Source organism: Geotrypetes seraphini, chromosome 4 (genome assembly GCF_902459505.1).
Source record: "Geotrypetes seraphini chromosome 4, aGeoSer1.1, whole genome shotgun sequence".
Lineage (NCBI taxonomy): Eukaryota > Metazoa > Chordata > Amphibia > Gymnophiona > Dermophiidae > Geotrypetes > Geotrypetes seraphini.
This window is the reverse complement of record NC_047087.1, coordinates 228,957,054-228,972,910: the sequence shown is the minus strand read 5'-3', so window position 1 is coordinate 228,972,910 and position 15,857 is coordinate 228,957,054.

Sequence of the window (15,857 nt, the reverse complement as noted above, 5' to 3'; positions counted from 1 at the left end):
TGGGTTCAAACGGTGTTATCAGTGTGGCAGGACTATTTCCATAACTGACCCCCATAGTCGGTGTATGCTCTGCTTGGGGACGACTCATCGTCCCGAAGACTGCCTTCGCTGCCTCACTCTTCAACCTCGTGCCTTTAAGCGCTGCTGCGACAGGTTCTTCGAGCTTTTCCCTCGAATGGAGCCCGAAAAAGCGGTGGCCTCGGCCGAGGCATCTGTGAAACCCCCCACTTCGGGACAAGCCTCGAGTACGAAGACTTCGACTTTGCCTACTCTGCAGGCCTCGGCCTCGAAGACCTCCGGGTCCTCGGCCTCGAAGGCCTCCTCGGTGTCCTCGAAACCTGGACTTCCTTTTCAGGTACCATTCCTAAGAAGCCAACGGAGTCTAGTACCTCGCAACCTGAGGCTCCAGGTTCGGCTCCGTCTTCTAGACCATCCTCCAAACGTGCTTCCAAATCGAGGGAATACTCTCCTCCGAGGTCGCCCTCAATGGAACGCACAAGGCCTCCCGTGCCTCCGAGTCCCTTGGTCTCTGTTCCTATGTTTGAGGACATGCTCAAGTCAATTTTGACCACGCAAATTTCCTCAATCGTGGCACAATTGGTCCCGACCTCGACCTTGTCTTCACAGGTCCAGCCTGAGCAGCAGTCTCTGCCTCGTCGGCGGTCACCTCGCCGCAGGTCTCGATCTCAAGTCTCTTCCTCGGACTCTTCGCCTGATCGAGCCTCTAAGCGGTCTTTACCTCGATCGAAGCACCGCTCTAAGTATTCAAAAGTCTTTTCTTCGAGGAGCTTGAGGCCTTCAGATTCTTCGAAGCACGTGCCTCGCTCTCAAAGTACTGTTGCCTTCTCTGTTTCATCGAGGCATTCTAGGTCAAGGACCCCACCTTCGAGACTTTTGCCTCAGGAGCTGTCTCCTTTAGCGAAACCTCGTACTCCGCGCACTTCTCCGTTTCGGAGTCTTAAGCGGAAACATTCCACCACACCGCCTCTAACTGGTAGTGCAGCATCCTCTGTTACCTTACGTCTCGGTTCGGAGCCAGTTTCCCAGTATTCACGCGAGGCCTCCCCATCTTTTTCAGTAGTGCCTCGCTCTGCCTCTCCTCAGGAAGCCTCTACGTCGAAGTCTTCTTCCTTTGCAAAGTTTGTCTTCGACATGGGCCAGGCTCTTAACATCAACTTGCATTCAGATTCGAAGTACACACCTGAGTATTTGGCGGATATGGAACTTTCCCATCCTCCCAAGGAAACTTTGCATCTGCCCATGACACCTGTGCTGAAGCAGACTTTCCTGCGGAATATGGAGACTCCTTACTCTGTGACAGCGATCCCATCTAAGTTGGAGTCTCGATATCGTACTGTGCCTTGCAAGGGGTTTGAGAAATCACAACTTTCTCACTAATCTTTAGTAGTGGAATCATCCTTGAAGAAAGCTCATCCTTCTAAAGTGTCTGCTACAGTTTCACCAGGGCGTGAAGGTCGCACTATGGATAAATTTGGGCGAAGACTTTATCAAAATTCGATGATGACTAACCGAATTCTAAATTATAACTATGTCTTCACTTCATATTTTAATTATTTTTTGAAGCAGTTGTCATCTTTTTGCCCAGACTGGCCCAGAGAACGCCTTGCTGAGTATAAACAAATTATTCAATCTCTCTCACAATTGCGTCTCTTCGTGTTGCAGGCATCTTATGATGCATTTGAGCTTTCTTCTCGGGTATCGGCGTTTGCAGTGTCCATGCGACATCTGGCCTGGCTCAGAATAGTGGACATGGATCCCAACTTACAAGATCGGTTAGCAAACCTACCGTGCCAGGGCTCTGAGCTTTTTGATGACTCGATTGAGGCGGCTACTAAACGGCTCTCGGAGCATGAACGCTCCTTCGCCTCTCTTATTCGCCCTAAACCAAAACCTTCTACATCTAGGGCTTACAAGCCTCCAGCTCATAGATACCCTATGAAGTCCACGCCAGCTTTCTCTAGGCCTCCACCTAGAAGGCCTCAACAACAGCGTCCTCAGAAGTCCCAGACGCCTGCTACAACCAAACCCGCTCCGTCTTTTTGACGGTCCAGTGGTGAGCATTCCAACCGCCTTGCATCCAAACTCCTCCCTGCCCATCGGAGGTCGCGTTTCCCTTTTTATATCTGTCTGGGAAACCATTACATTACCTCTGGGTCCTCACGGTCATCCGCGAGGGATACTCTCTACGCCTGCTTCAGGTCCCTCCAGATCATCCTCCAGGAGAGTGTCTTTCCAGTCTCTCGCAACTCCCCCTTCTTCAGGAGGCTCAGGCACTTCTTCGCCTTCGAGCGGTGGAGGAGATTCCTCCTTCCGAACACAATCTGGGGTTTTATTCCAGATACTTCCTAGTTCCCAAAAAGACGGGGGATTTGCGACCCATTCTGGATCTCCGTGCTCTCAACAAATTTCTAGTCAAAGAGAAGTTTCGCATGCTCTCTCTTCCAGTTTTGTATTCTCTCATGGATCAGGGAGATTGGATGTGCTCACTGGACCTCAAAGAGGCTTATACTCGCATTCCTGTCCATCCGAATTTTCGCAAGTATCTCCGGTTCAAGGTGGGGAACTTTAATCTTCAATACAGGGTTCTTCCGTTTGGCTTGGCGACCTCTCCCAGGGTCTTTACCAAGTGTCTAGTTGTGGTAGCTGCAGCCCTCCGTGCTCGAGGCCTTCAGGTTTTTCCTTACCTCGACGATTGGCTTATCAAAGCTCCTTCTCTTCCAGGGGTTACTCAAGCGACCCTTCAGACTATTTCTTTCCTTCAGAGCCTGGGGTTTCATATCAATTTTCCAAAATCGCAGTTGGTTCCCACTCAATCGATCCAATTCATTGGCGTCGTTTTGGACTCTGTTCACATGAGGGCTTTTCTTCCTCTCAATCGTCAAGACACTCTTCTACGCCTTTGTCATTGCGTAGTTTCAATGTCGACTCTCACGGCTCGCCAAATGATGGTCCTTCTCGGGCATATGGCATCAACAGTGCATGTGACTCCCTTTGCAAGACTCCACCTTCGCATTCCTCAGTGGACCCTGGCGTCTCAGTGGCAACAGGCCCTGGATCCGCCTTCTCGTCGTATTGCGGTGACGCCTTTATTAAAAAAGTCTCTCCGCTGGTGGATGCTCTCTACCAATCTTTCCAGAGGTTTGCAGTTTCGACATCTCCCTCATCAGAAAGTACTCACAACAGATTTGTCCGAATACGCATGGGGAGCCCACATAGATGGTCTCCGTACGCAAGGGTTGTGGACCGCCACAGATCGTCGATGTCACATCAATCTGTTGGAATTCAGAGCGATATTTCTTGCTCTCAAAGCTTTTCTTCACCTCCTTCACGACCAAGTAGTCCTTGTTCGGACGGACAATCAAGTAGCGATGTATTATGTCAACAAACAGGGCGGGACGGGTTCCCACTCCCTTTGTCAGGAAGCTCTGAGGTTGTGGCATTGGGCGATTTCTCACAACATCCTTCTTCGGGCTGTCTACATTCAGGGTCAACAGAATTGCCTTGCAGACAAATTGAGTCGTCTGCTTCTACCTCACGAATGGACGCTCAACTCCCCTACACTTCGTCAAGTATTTGCTCGATGGGGAACTCCTCGGGTGGATCTCTTTGCGTCACCCAACAACTTCAAACTACCTCTGTTTTGTTCCCGCATTTTCTCACCCCTTCGTCTGGAGGCGGATGCTTTCCTTCTGGACTGGAGGGGTCAGTTTCTTTATGCATTCCCTCCATTCCCTCTCATTCTCAAAACTCTGGTCAAATTGAAGTCGGACCATGCCACGATGATTCTCATAGCACCCCGGTGGCCCCGTCAACCTTGGTTCTCTCTTCTTCTTCAACTCAGCATCAGGGAACCTCTTCTTCTACCAGTTTTTCCTTCGCTGCTCACTCAGTCAGGGGTCTTTACTTCATCCCAACCTGCAGTCTCTCCACTTGACGGCTTGGTTCCTTTCCACTTGACTGATCCTTCTCAATTCTCTCAGTCGGTTCAGGATGTCTTTCTGGTGTCCAGAAAGCCGTCCACTCGTCAATGTTATGGTCAAAAGTGGACCAGGTTCTCGACTTGGTGTTCCAATCATAGTCTTCAACCAAAATCTTCCCCTTTGACTTCAGTTCTGGATTATTTGCTTCATTTATCTCAGTCTGGTCTCCAATCTACCTCTATTAGAGTTCATCTTAGTGTCATTGCTGCTTTTCATCAACCTTTGGACGGGAAACCTCTCTCGGCACATCCCCTGGTTGCTCGCTTTATGAAAGGACTTTTTAATCTTCATCCACCGGTTAAACCGCCTCCTGTGGTTTGGGATCTTAATGTTGTTCTGGCTCAACTGATGAAATCTCCTTTTGAGCCTATTGATTCAGCTCATTTTAAATATCTTACTTGGAAAGTTGTTTTCTTGATTGCTCTCACTTCGGTTCGTCGAGTCAGTGAGTTGCAAGCTTTAGTTTCGGACCCGCCTGTCATGGTTTTTCACCATGATAAGGTGGTTCTTCGTACACATCCAAAATTCTTACCTAAAGTAGTGTCTGATTTTCATATCAATCAATCTATTGTGCTACCAGTATTTTTTCCTAAACCGCATTCTCACCCTGGTGAGGCGTCTCTATATACTTTAGATTGTAAGCGTGCGTTGGCGTTTTATCTTCAACGTACTCAACCTCACAGGACATCTCAACTTTTCCTTTCTTTTGATCCAAATAGGTTGGGACGTCCTGTCTCGAAACGTACCATCTCCAACTGGATGGCTGCTTGCATTTCTTTCTGCTATGCTCAGGCTGGTCTTCCTCTACAAGGTCGAGTGACGGGCCACAAAGTTAGAGCTATGGCGGCTTCTGTGGCTTTCCTCAGATCAACTCCTATTGAGGAAATTTGCAAAGCTGCCACTTGGTCCTCGGTTCACACTTTCACCTCTCATTACTGTCTGGATACTTTATCCAGGAGGGATGGCCATTTTGGCCAATCTGTTTTGCAAAATCTTTTTTCGTAATTGCCAACTTCCCTCCTCCCTTTTTTTTTTTTACTTAGCTTGGAGGTCACCCATGTGTGGGAATATGCTGCCCGCTTGTCCTGGGATAAAGCACAGTTACTTACCATAACAGGTGTTATCCAGGGACAGCAGGCAGATATTCCCACAACCCGCCCACCTCCCCTGGTTGGCTTCTTGGCTTGGTATCTGAACTGAGGATCTTCACAGGAGATGCGCCCCCTAGTTCGGGCGGGAAGGCACGCGCGCATGCGCGATGCAGCACTCGAAAGTTCGAGATCTTCAAGCAAGTTTGCTTTCGAGGCTGTCTGCTGTGGGGCTCCGTTGCTGACGTCGCCCATGTGTGGGAATATCTGCCTGCTGTCCCTGGATAACACCTGTTACGGTAAGTAACTGTGCTTTATGGTGGGGATGGAAGAAGTCATGGGATTTCTGTGGGCGTGTAATCAAAATATGACTCTAAAATGAAAACTTGGAATGCACTGAGAGACAATTGGAACGTATGGGAAGAGGCAGTTGGAGTGCCAGAATGCCTAGAGACACAACTGGAACACCAGACTGAGGTTTTGGAACACTCTGAACAGTGAATGCCATCTTTAAAAAAAATCTCTGGAGGCTGTTGGGGATGCGAGGAAACAGAGGGCTGCAAGCAAGTAAATAACAGTGTCAACTCCTGCGGGTTTGGGTGGGGATGGAGATTAATTGTGAGGATGGGAGAGATCTTAACTCCTTATCTTTCTGCCTAAACCCACATCCCCCTTCCTCTCTTGTCAGCTTGCGCAACCTTGGGGTCATCTTTGACACCTCTGCTCATATTGAACAAACTACTAAAGCCTGTCGCATCTTCCTCTATAATATTACCAAAATCTGACCTTTCCTTTCTGAACACACTACCAAAATTCTTATCCACACTCATCACCTCTCTCAGATTATTGCAACTTGCTTCTCTCAGGTCTTCCACTCGACCATCTCCTCTCCAATCCATGCAAAAATCTGCTGCATGACTAATGTTCTACGAGAGCCTCCATGCTCACCCCTCTCCTTACATCACTTGGCTCCCCATCAATTTCTGAATACAGTTCAAACTCTTTACTGACTTACAAGTGCATTCACTCTGCAGCCGCTCAATATCTCTCTTCACTTATTTCTCGCTATGCTCCGCTCCGTGAACTCTGTCTCTAGCAGTATTCAAATCCAAGCTAAAAGCCCACTTTTTCGAGACTGCTAACTCCTACTCACAGTAAAATGCCTATGTCCATCCTATCATTTTCTCTGCAAGAAACTCTCCAACCTCTATCCCGTTTGTTCTTTCTGTCCTAATTAGATTGTAAGCTCTTCTGAGCAGGGACCATCTGTTACATGTTGAATGTATCTTCATATGCTTTTCAGTCCTATAGATATGATAAATAGTAATAGACTAGTAGTAGTGTACAGGTGCGAATAGGTGAAATTTCTGTCTCTGTACAACTCTAGTTTTGAACTGTCTTTGGACATAAAGAGATATCTTGGCAGAGTAGGTGTATAGAAAATGCATTTTCATGAGTTGGCAGCCCTATATGGAATGTATTGACTTGCATGGAAGTGGTGGAGTTCCAACAGCTGCTTTTTCTTTTGTGTGGAATTTTAGACTTCAAAGTTCTTTTTAGGTTTCCTATCTTTAAACTGTGTTGCAGCTTGTAAGCCCAGAATGAGATGAGTCTTCTGAATGTTTTGGCATGATTAGTTGTGTTGAGGTCTTCTGAATTATAATGAGTAAAATCTGTTTTATAACTGACTGAGCTTTCACAACAACTTACTAATATTTAATGTTAGTGGTTTCTCCAGAAGGGGTAAAATAGTATGTAATATCTGTGTTCTCATTATTAAAAGTTTAGAGATATATCTCTAGATTTGCTTTCTACAGTTGTGTTTTTAAGTACTGCTAGTAAAAAAACAAAAACTGGTTAGATGTGTTTTACAGCTTAAAACAATGACATTGGATATCTGTTGTCAGAAGGAACTAATTGTCATAGCTCCCTATGTAATAATTTAGGGGTAAGCACATGTTTTTTTTGAACTCTGGTATGTTAGGTATTTAGAAACAGATTCTGTAAATGGTGCCGTTTTTGGAGCCTGCCTAATAAATGGCCGCTGATCGTGTGTCAATCAAGCAACGGTGCTGTTTACAGAATTGCAGCTTTCATCAAAGGTAAGCGCCGGAAATGTAGACAAGAGTTTTAAAGACCTATATTTCTGCTTCCTACCTTTTGAGAATCGTGTCTACGGAGGCACTTTAGAACACATAAGGTTGTTTTGTAAGATAATCAGTGCTATACAATTACTGGTAATAAAAGTCTTGTATGTCTAGGGGTAGCACTGTCATGCCCTGGGACCTGCTTTTTGCTTGGTTTCTCACTTGTAAACAATGACCATGCTGCCAAGGAAAGCAAATGGTTTTTATTCCTGTAGGGATATAGGGTAATGCAAAGCTCATATATTTATTTTATACAATTTCTATACCATTTTATTCTGAAATGGTTTCCAAAAATGGTTGCATACCATAAAATATTAAAATAGGTCAGAACAAATAAAAACAGAAATAAAAAGATTCAATCCTTACATATGTATAAATATTAATAGATGAACACCACAGCACTGAACACATGTGCACAAATAATTCTGTGATAGACTATGCATAAGAAACTATGTCACTTAGAGAAAGGAAGACACAGCTAGGATTTAGTACTGAACCTATCGCCAAGTCTCATAAACCTACCCAAGGCACAAACACTATTTACCCAGCAGAACTATAGAAGAAGGGTATGCCTGCTCACCATAGAAATGGAGGCTTCTACAAAGGCAGATGCATTCCCAGGCAGTGACCAATGCCTTCTTCGTCCTGTGGATTTTAGACTGATGACAGCATACTGAAGGTTTCAGTTCTTGGAATGATGGAAGCCAACACACCCCGCTGTCAGTCCTTTGGGTACCAGAGGACAAAGTTCCGCTGTCTACTGGGGACAGTCTCAGTCTTTCCCTCTCTGGGGCAGCAAGGCACAAGGAGACTGTTTCTGTAACCTAATTTCAGGGCAACCCAGGAAGGCACATCAGTCTAACATCGACTCTTATTCAGACTGCCTTAGTTTCTTCTCTCCTGCACACAGCTTATAGTTTCTTCCAGCTCCTTAACAACTCTTTTTGCTACTACTGACCAAGCACTTTGTTCTCATTTCTACTACCGATGTCTCTGGCCAATTGGTGCCTCAAGTTACCAGTGCATTCTCAGATCCCATACCAAACTTGATGTCATCATAAATCACCCTAGAGAGATAAGGGTGCCAAGTACTGGTTGTTACTGTTCTGAGATGGAGACTTCTTATCTCAAATTCCTCTGGAGGCAAGGGCCCTCATTGGGTAAGCTGCCTGACTGACAGAGAAGCAGCAAGTAAAATTCCAAGATGTGCTGGCAGTACAGGCATAATAGCCCTACAGTTTCCAGCATTAACCATTCCTACTTTAACCTTAGGAATTCTAAGGTGCTTCTAGATGTGGTGAAGGCACCGTTAGGAACCTACATTTTTCTTTTAAACCATATTTTAATAATTTTTAAATGGCTTTTACCACTTTTGTTAGATGCCGATATGGTGCCTAACTTAAGATGCCATTTATAGAATACTAGTCTTTAAGCCCGTTACATAAACGGGTGCTAGAATATATGTATGTCTGTCTTTCTTTCTTTCTGTCTCTCTCTCCTGCTCTTTCTGTCTGTCTGTCTCTCTCCCTGTCCCTGTGTCTTTCTTCTTTTCTTTCTGTCTCCCTCCCTCCCACTATCTTTATTTCTATCTGTCTCTCTCTCTCCCTGCCCCCTATGCAGCAAGAATTTCTCTCCCCCCTCCACTTCTCTATGCAGTAGCCACAGCAGGATTCCCTCTCCCTCCATTTCCCTGTGCAGCAGCATTTCCCCCCACCCCACTTCCCTGTGCAGCAGCAATCCCTCCCCCTTCGTTTTCCTGTGCAGCAGCATTTCCCTCCCCCACCCCACTTCCCTGTACAACAGTTGCAGCAGGGAGTTTTGGGTGTGCCGGGTAGGGTCAGTGCTGGGGGGGGGGGGGAAGTTGCGGCGTGTTACCTGCCGCTGGTCCTTAGAATAAAATCTAAGTGCGCAAGCGTACTCTTACCTGTCACGGATATACAGATCAGGAATCAGGGAACACGCAGGTAAGAGTACGCATGCGTGCTTAGTGTTTTATTATAGTAGATGGGCCTTAGTCCTTAATAAATCAACACTCACTTTTTGAGGTTTTATAATCCTTTGCAGCACAACCCATTGTGCAGCTTTTCAAAGGTTTCTGTTTTACATGTATCCATGTGCCACCACTGTTTTAAAACTATTACTACATGTGGTGACATTGCTTTAATAAAATGGTTTCAGGACATTAAAATAATAGTAGTAGTTCTGTGGGACATGATCGTGTCAGATTCAAAACACAAAATGTGTATCTTTGCATCATTTTTCAAGGAGTCATATCAAATATATTGCAATACTCTAAGCTAGGGATCTCTAAGTCCCTCCTTGAGGGCCGCAATCCAGTCGCGTTTTCAGGATTTCCCCAATGAATATGCATGAGATCTATGTGCATGCACTGCTTTCAATGCATATTCATTGGGGAAAACCTGACTGGATTGCGGCCCTCAAGGAGGGACTGAGATCCCTGCTCTAAGCCAGTGGTTCCCAACCCTGTCCTGGAGGACCACTAGGCCAATTGGGTTTTCAGGATAGCCCTAATAAATATGCATGAGAGAGATTTGCATATAATGGAAGTCACAGGCATGCAAACCTGCTTCATGCATATTCATTAGGGCTATCCTAAAAACCCGATTGGCCTGGTGGTCCTCCAGGACAGGGTTGGGAACCACTGCTCTAAGCTATAGATTTATGTAGACTTCCACTGTCTTTTTTTTTTTTTCCTTTATCCTCTTGCCTTGAAAATTGACATGTTTATAGACCTATCAGTAAGTGGCCTGGCTTTTTTATGTTGTATTTTTGCTGATTTTATATGCATAATACATTTATGCTCTGGCAGTCACTGTTAGATGACAGGCCATGTGGGCTGGAATGGGGATGTGAGTTAAAAATGCTGAGGTTAGGTAGCAGTGGGGTGAATAGGAAAATGATCCTCTAGTGAATTTTACCAGGTATCAGCTAGGCCAGTGTTTTTCAACCTTTTTTGGGCAAAGGCACACTTGTTTCATGAAAAAAATCACGAGGCACACCACCATTAGAAAATGTTAAAAAATTTAACTCTCTGCCTATATTGACTATATATAAAGTAATTCTCTTGAATAGGAATCAAATAAACACAAAGAAAGTATTTTATAATTACTTTATTACGAAATAAAAATTATAAAATACTTTATTCAGTGCGAAACCTGGGCCTGTTTGGCTGAACACAAAGCTGATATTCTGGCTGGAATCGAAGAAAGACACACACGTAGCTCTTCGTCAACAGCTCTCAGTCTCTCTCTGTATTTGGTTTTTATAGCATACAAAAATAGACAAATATACCCTCCATCCTTTTTATTAAACCACAATAGCAGTTTTTAACGCAGGGAGCTGCGCTGAATGTCCAGCGCTGCTCTTGACGCTCATAGGCTCCCTGCGCTAAAAACCACTATTGCGGTTTAGTAAAAGGTGACCATATTGTAAAATATAGACAGCAGATATAAATTCAGAACTGTGCATAGTAAGTGAAGGGCAGTTTTCATCTCTGGGAATTTACCCAGTTAACTATTAAGTTATTTGGGCAAATTCCTTTGAAAACTGTGGTAATACTGCCTCCACTTTTCTAAATTTAAAATAAAATCATTTTTCCTACCTTGTCTGGTGATTTCTGGTTGCACTTTCTTCTTCTGACTGTGCATCCAATCTTTCTTCCCTTCTATCAGCCTGTATGCTTTCTCTCCTCCACACCTCATTCCCTCCCCCAACTTTTTCTTCTTCTCTCCCTGACCTTTCTTTCTTTTTTTCTGTTTCTCTTCTTTCCTTCTGTTTCCCTGCCTGCCCCCTTTCTTTCTTTCTCCCTGCCGTTCCCCAAGCCACTGCCACTGCCATCGGGGAACAGGACCCACCAATGGATAACAGGCCCCAAAGCCGACGCCGATGCATGCTCTCCCTGACGTCAATTCTGCAATCGGAGAGGAAGTTCCGCCCAGCCAGGCAGCGATTGGCTGGCCCGAACTTCCTCTCCGACTGCAGAATTGACGTCGGGGAGAAGAAGACTTATCGGCTCGATAGATTAGATCGCCAAGACAAAGTGAGTCCTGGGTGATCGACTCACTTTGCCTTGGCGAGCTACTGGCGCCCCTGCCTCGGGCCCCCTGTCAGCTCCGGGCCCTGCGGCACACCAGGCAACATCTCGCGGCACACTAGTGTGCCGCGGAACAGCGGTTGAAAAACACTGAGCTAGGCTGTAGAATTCAGAAATTGTCTGTACTATGTTAGAGAGTTATTTCATAACAGTGATTCTCACAATTTTTTAACTGGAGCTATGTTGGAAAAAAGAGTTCATGAGAGCCAATGTCACAGCTGTATGAAGAGCCTTGATATGGGATGGGCGCAGCTCTCCAATGTTGTAGGTAGTGCAGCTGCTCACGCATACTAACAGAATTATGTGTAAATTGATTCTTAGCGTTGCTCTATCCCTCAGCCCATCTTAGCTCCCCAACACTCCCTTCTCCCAATACATATTCTCTCTCGACCCTATCCCAATCAGTCTCAACTAACATTAGTCTCTCAAATCAGCCACCATCATCTTGTCACCTATCCTTCCAAGCTACATTTCCCCCCCCCCCCCCCCCAACACTCTCTTTCCCCCGAGTTTTACCACACTGCTTCTGGAGTAGATGTTCTGTTTACCAGCATCATGTGGCTTTCAGTAAGCTTGATCTACACAGTGTCCAAACTTCACTGGTCACATCCTTTCTGGAATCTTATGGGACTGTATGGCTTTCAATGAGCTTGAGTTATATACAGTTTCAAGAGTCCTGAAGAAATTAGCAGTTCTGAGGTAGTGCCAGGAGAAAGTCTTTGGACAAGATGAGAAGTGGTAAAGGAAGTAGTATGTAAAGTGAGAGAAATTAAGAAGCTACCATAGTCCTTGGTCCTTGTGATGAAGAACATTGTCATAGGTTACCAAACTTGTGCACTATGAATATGTGTTAAGTTAAATGAATTTTAGAAGGAAAAGTATACTTTTTCCCCTTTCAATGATCCTGTGGGAAACATACTATGTGTGCACACTTCATATCTGCTTCATACCTACATATTCATTTTTACTCTTTATACTTATGCGTGTATTATAAAATACATGCACAAATTAAAATGCTATTTTCTACCAGATTGGGTGAATTTAGAGCATAAATTGAAACACATTTACCCTGAGCAGTTTTTAGAAGTAGCTGTTTCACCCCATAATGCTCTTCTGCTTAGAAATATCTGTTAATATAATTCCAACCACAAAGGGGGGAATTTCATGGTACCTTGTGATCCTGGGCAAGTCACTTAATCCTCCATAGCCCCAGGTACATTGGATAGATTGTGAGCCCACCGGGACAGATAGGGAAAATGCTTGAGTACCTGATTGTAGAACCGCTTAGATAACCTTGATAGGCGGTATATAAAATCCTAATAAAACTTGAAACTTAATAAAACTAAATGGGAAGTTTTCAGCTATGGGTGGAAATTTTTTTTTTTTTTAATCATTCCACAAGCTTAGACCCAGGAATAGTATAAAAGATTTATTACTAAGCCGTGGCAGAGGTTTCTACTGCGGCCCAGAGTTCTAAATGTTCTGACGCTCATGAGCAAAATGTGGCCCATGGGTATTTTTTAGAACTTTTTACAATATAAGATCATGTGATTTTTTTCTGGGATCCGCTTTTCATTTTGATATAATTGCCACGAGGTAAGAGAAAGTCTGTAAGATAATCATAACTTTACATTGAAATAGTTTGGCCTGGAAAGATGGTAGGCTGCTTGGGAAGAGAATCAATTGTGTTGTACACGTTATAGACAAAGAAATATTGAATCCATTTTATAACTTGGGCAATTGGAATGACAGAGTGAAAGTATTTCTGAGAGAGGCAGTTCCAATTGTGTACAAAAACCTTTTGTAATGAGAAAAGATTTGTTTCACTGCATGTTGGGATAAAGCGTAGGGGTCTTGCTCAAGAGCATATACCAAAGGATATTTAAGATAGGTGCTCTGTATTTGAAAGCTACTGGCCTTATTTCACATGGTGGTAGATAAATAGCTTCCTGAAAATTCAAGTCAATAGCTCCAGCTTTAACCAGTAAGCCAGGGCCAATTTTTTAAAATAGTAAAGCATAACAGCTGTTGCCAATTTTACAACAGTAATTCCTTCCTGATCCTAAATGTGACGGCTGATTTGTTTTTTCCAAGACATGTATTTAATAGTACTGTTTCATTTTTTTTAGTACTTTTTTCCCCACTCAAAAGAAGAAACATATACAGTAAAACCGTGGTTTGCGAGCATAATTCATTCCAGAATCATGCTTGTAATCCAAAGCACTCGTATATCAAAGCAAATTTCCCTATAGGAAATAATGGAAACTCAGATGATTCGTTCCACAACCCAAAAACTTTAATACAAAATAGTTTACTTAGTTGTATTGCAAGACCTCGCTCATATTGATCCAGAAGAATACTGGTCACAATACGAACTGCAAACGGAGATAGAAGAAGGAGTCGATTTCTGGGACCACTGGATGACAACCAGCACATCCATTTTAGATAAAATTGCCCCCCTACGTAAAAGCAAAAGCAATGCAACACCGAACTACTAAAAACAAAATAACTAGCTAGACGACTGGAAAGAATTTGGAAAAAAACAGGAGAACCGGCAGACCGTAACAAATGGAGAGCTAACATAAAAATCTACAAGCAACTGATAAAAGACAAACGTAAAGCATTCTACTCCACTATAATCAACCTATTATGTAACAACTCTCAAGGAATCAATACAAAAGAGTTGTTCAACCTGATCACAAATCTATTCGACACCACTCGCTACACTACATCTGTGCACAACACGAAGTTACCCTCTGCGAAAGACCTAGCACTACATTTTGACTCAAAAATTAAAAACCTAAGAAATAACTGTTTAACAAATAACCCTAGTGATCACCAAATAGCTAACTTACAAGAAAATGAAATACCAACAGACATGATCTGGAGTTCCTTTCATAATCTAGAATGGAACAACTACACCAAACTATACAACAAATACTCTAAATCTAACTGCTTTCTAGACACATGTCCTCTGGATACCTTGCTACATTACTTAGCCCACAACCTAAAAAATGGGAATTTCCTCACCAACAATGGTCACATAATAATAACCCTTATCCCAAAAAACAGAAAAGAATCTACAGCGCTAATAACCAACTACAGACCTATAGCATCAATCCCATTCATTGTAAAAATCATGGAAGGATTGATTCACACCCAATTGATGGAATATCTTAATCAGTTCTCTCTCCTACATGAAACTCAATCCGGTTTTAGATCTTTATTCAGTACAGAGACAGTAATCGTGGCCATCTTAGACTATTTACACCTATTGTTTAGCAAGGGCCTCAATGCCTTGATCATGCAATTCGATATGAGCTCTGCTTTTGATCTGGTAGACCATGGGAAATTGCTACAATGCCTAGATGCTATTGGTATCAGGGATGAGGTGTTGAACTGGTTTCACGGCTTCCTTACCTCCCGCACCTATCAGGTACGTTTCAATTATGATCTTTCCGATATCTGGAGCAACTCATCTGGTGTGCCACAAGGGTCACCGCTATCCCCACTGCTTTTCAATGTCTACATGTTCTCACTGGGTGCGCAATTGACCCAACTGGGAATAAAACTATTCAGTTACGCAGATGATTTTACGATCATCATCCCATTTGCTAACTCTATCTCAGAAACCATTCCCAAGGCATCAGAAGCCATAAATGTGATGGAACAATGGATGACAGATTTCAAGTTCAAACTCAACCCAGAAAAAATAAAATTCTTCGTTGCCTCTCCTCACCCGCTTGACACCAAAACCCCACTATGCATCAATGAACTTAGTTACCCTATTCAGTCCACCATGAAGATATTGGATGTAACTCTAGATCGATGCCTGTCCATGAAAGACCAGGTAGACTCCTTAATCAGAAAGGGTTACTTCACTCTCTGGAAACTTAGATTCGTCAAATCATATTTCGATACGTCAGCATTCAGAATCCTAGTGCAATCCCTCGTACTAAGTCAGCTTGACTACTGCAACATCGCCTACTTAGCAATCTCCCAAAAGAACATGCGACATCTTCAAATAATGCAAAATGCAGCGGTCAGACTTATCTTCGGGCTAAAGAAATTCGATCATATAACACCCTACTACCGGCAGTTGTACTGGCTGCCGATGGAAGCACGCATAAAGTTTAAATTTGCCTGCCTCTGTTTCAAAGTATTATATGGACTAGCCCCCAAATACATATCGGACCTTTTCTGCTTCTCTACCAACAAACGCAAGAGAAGCACACATTGAATCTTCGTTTCCCCACCAGTTAGAGGTTGCAAACTGAAAAAACACCACGAATACCTTCTCTCACACCGGGCGGCCCTATGGGGTAAAGACCTAGAGCAATTGCTCTCGCCCACTACTTACGAAGAATTTAGGAAGCGTCTAAAAATGTATCTGTTCCTGAAATACCTAGACAACTGACCTGTTCTCCCCCTTACTCACTCACTCTTTCCGCTCTCAAGTCCAATTATTCTGTACCTTCTCTAATCTTTTGTAAACCGCATAGAACTT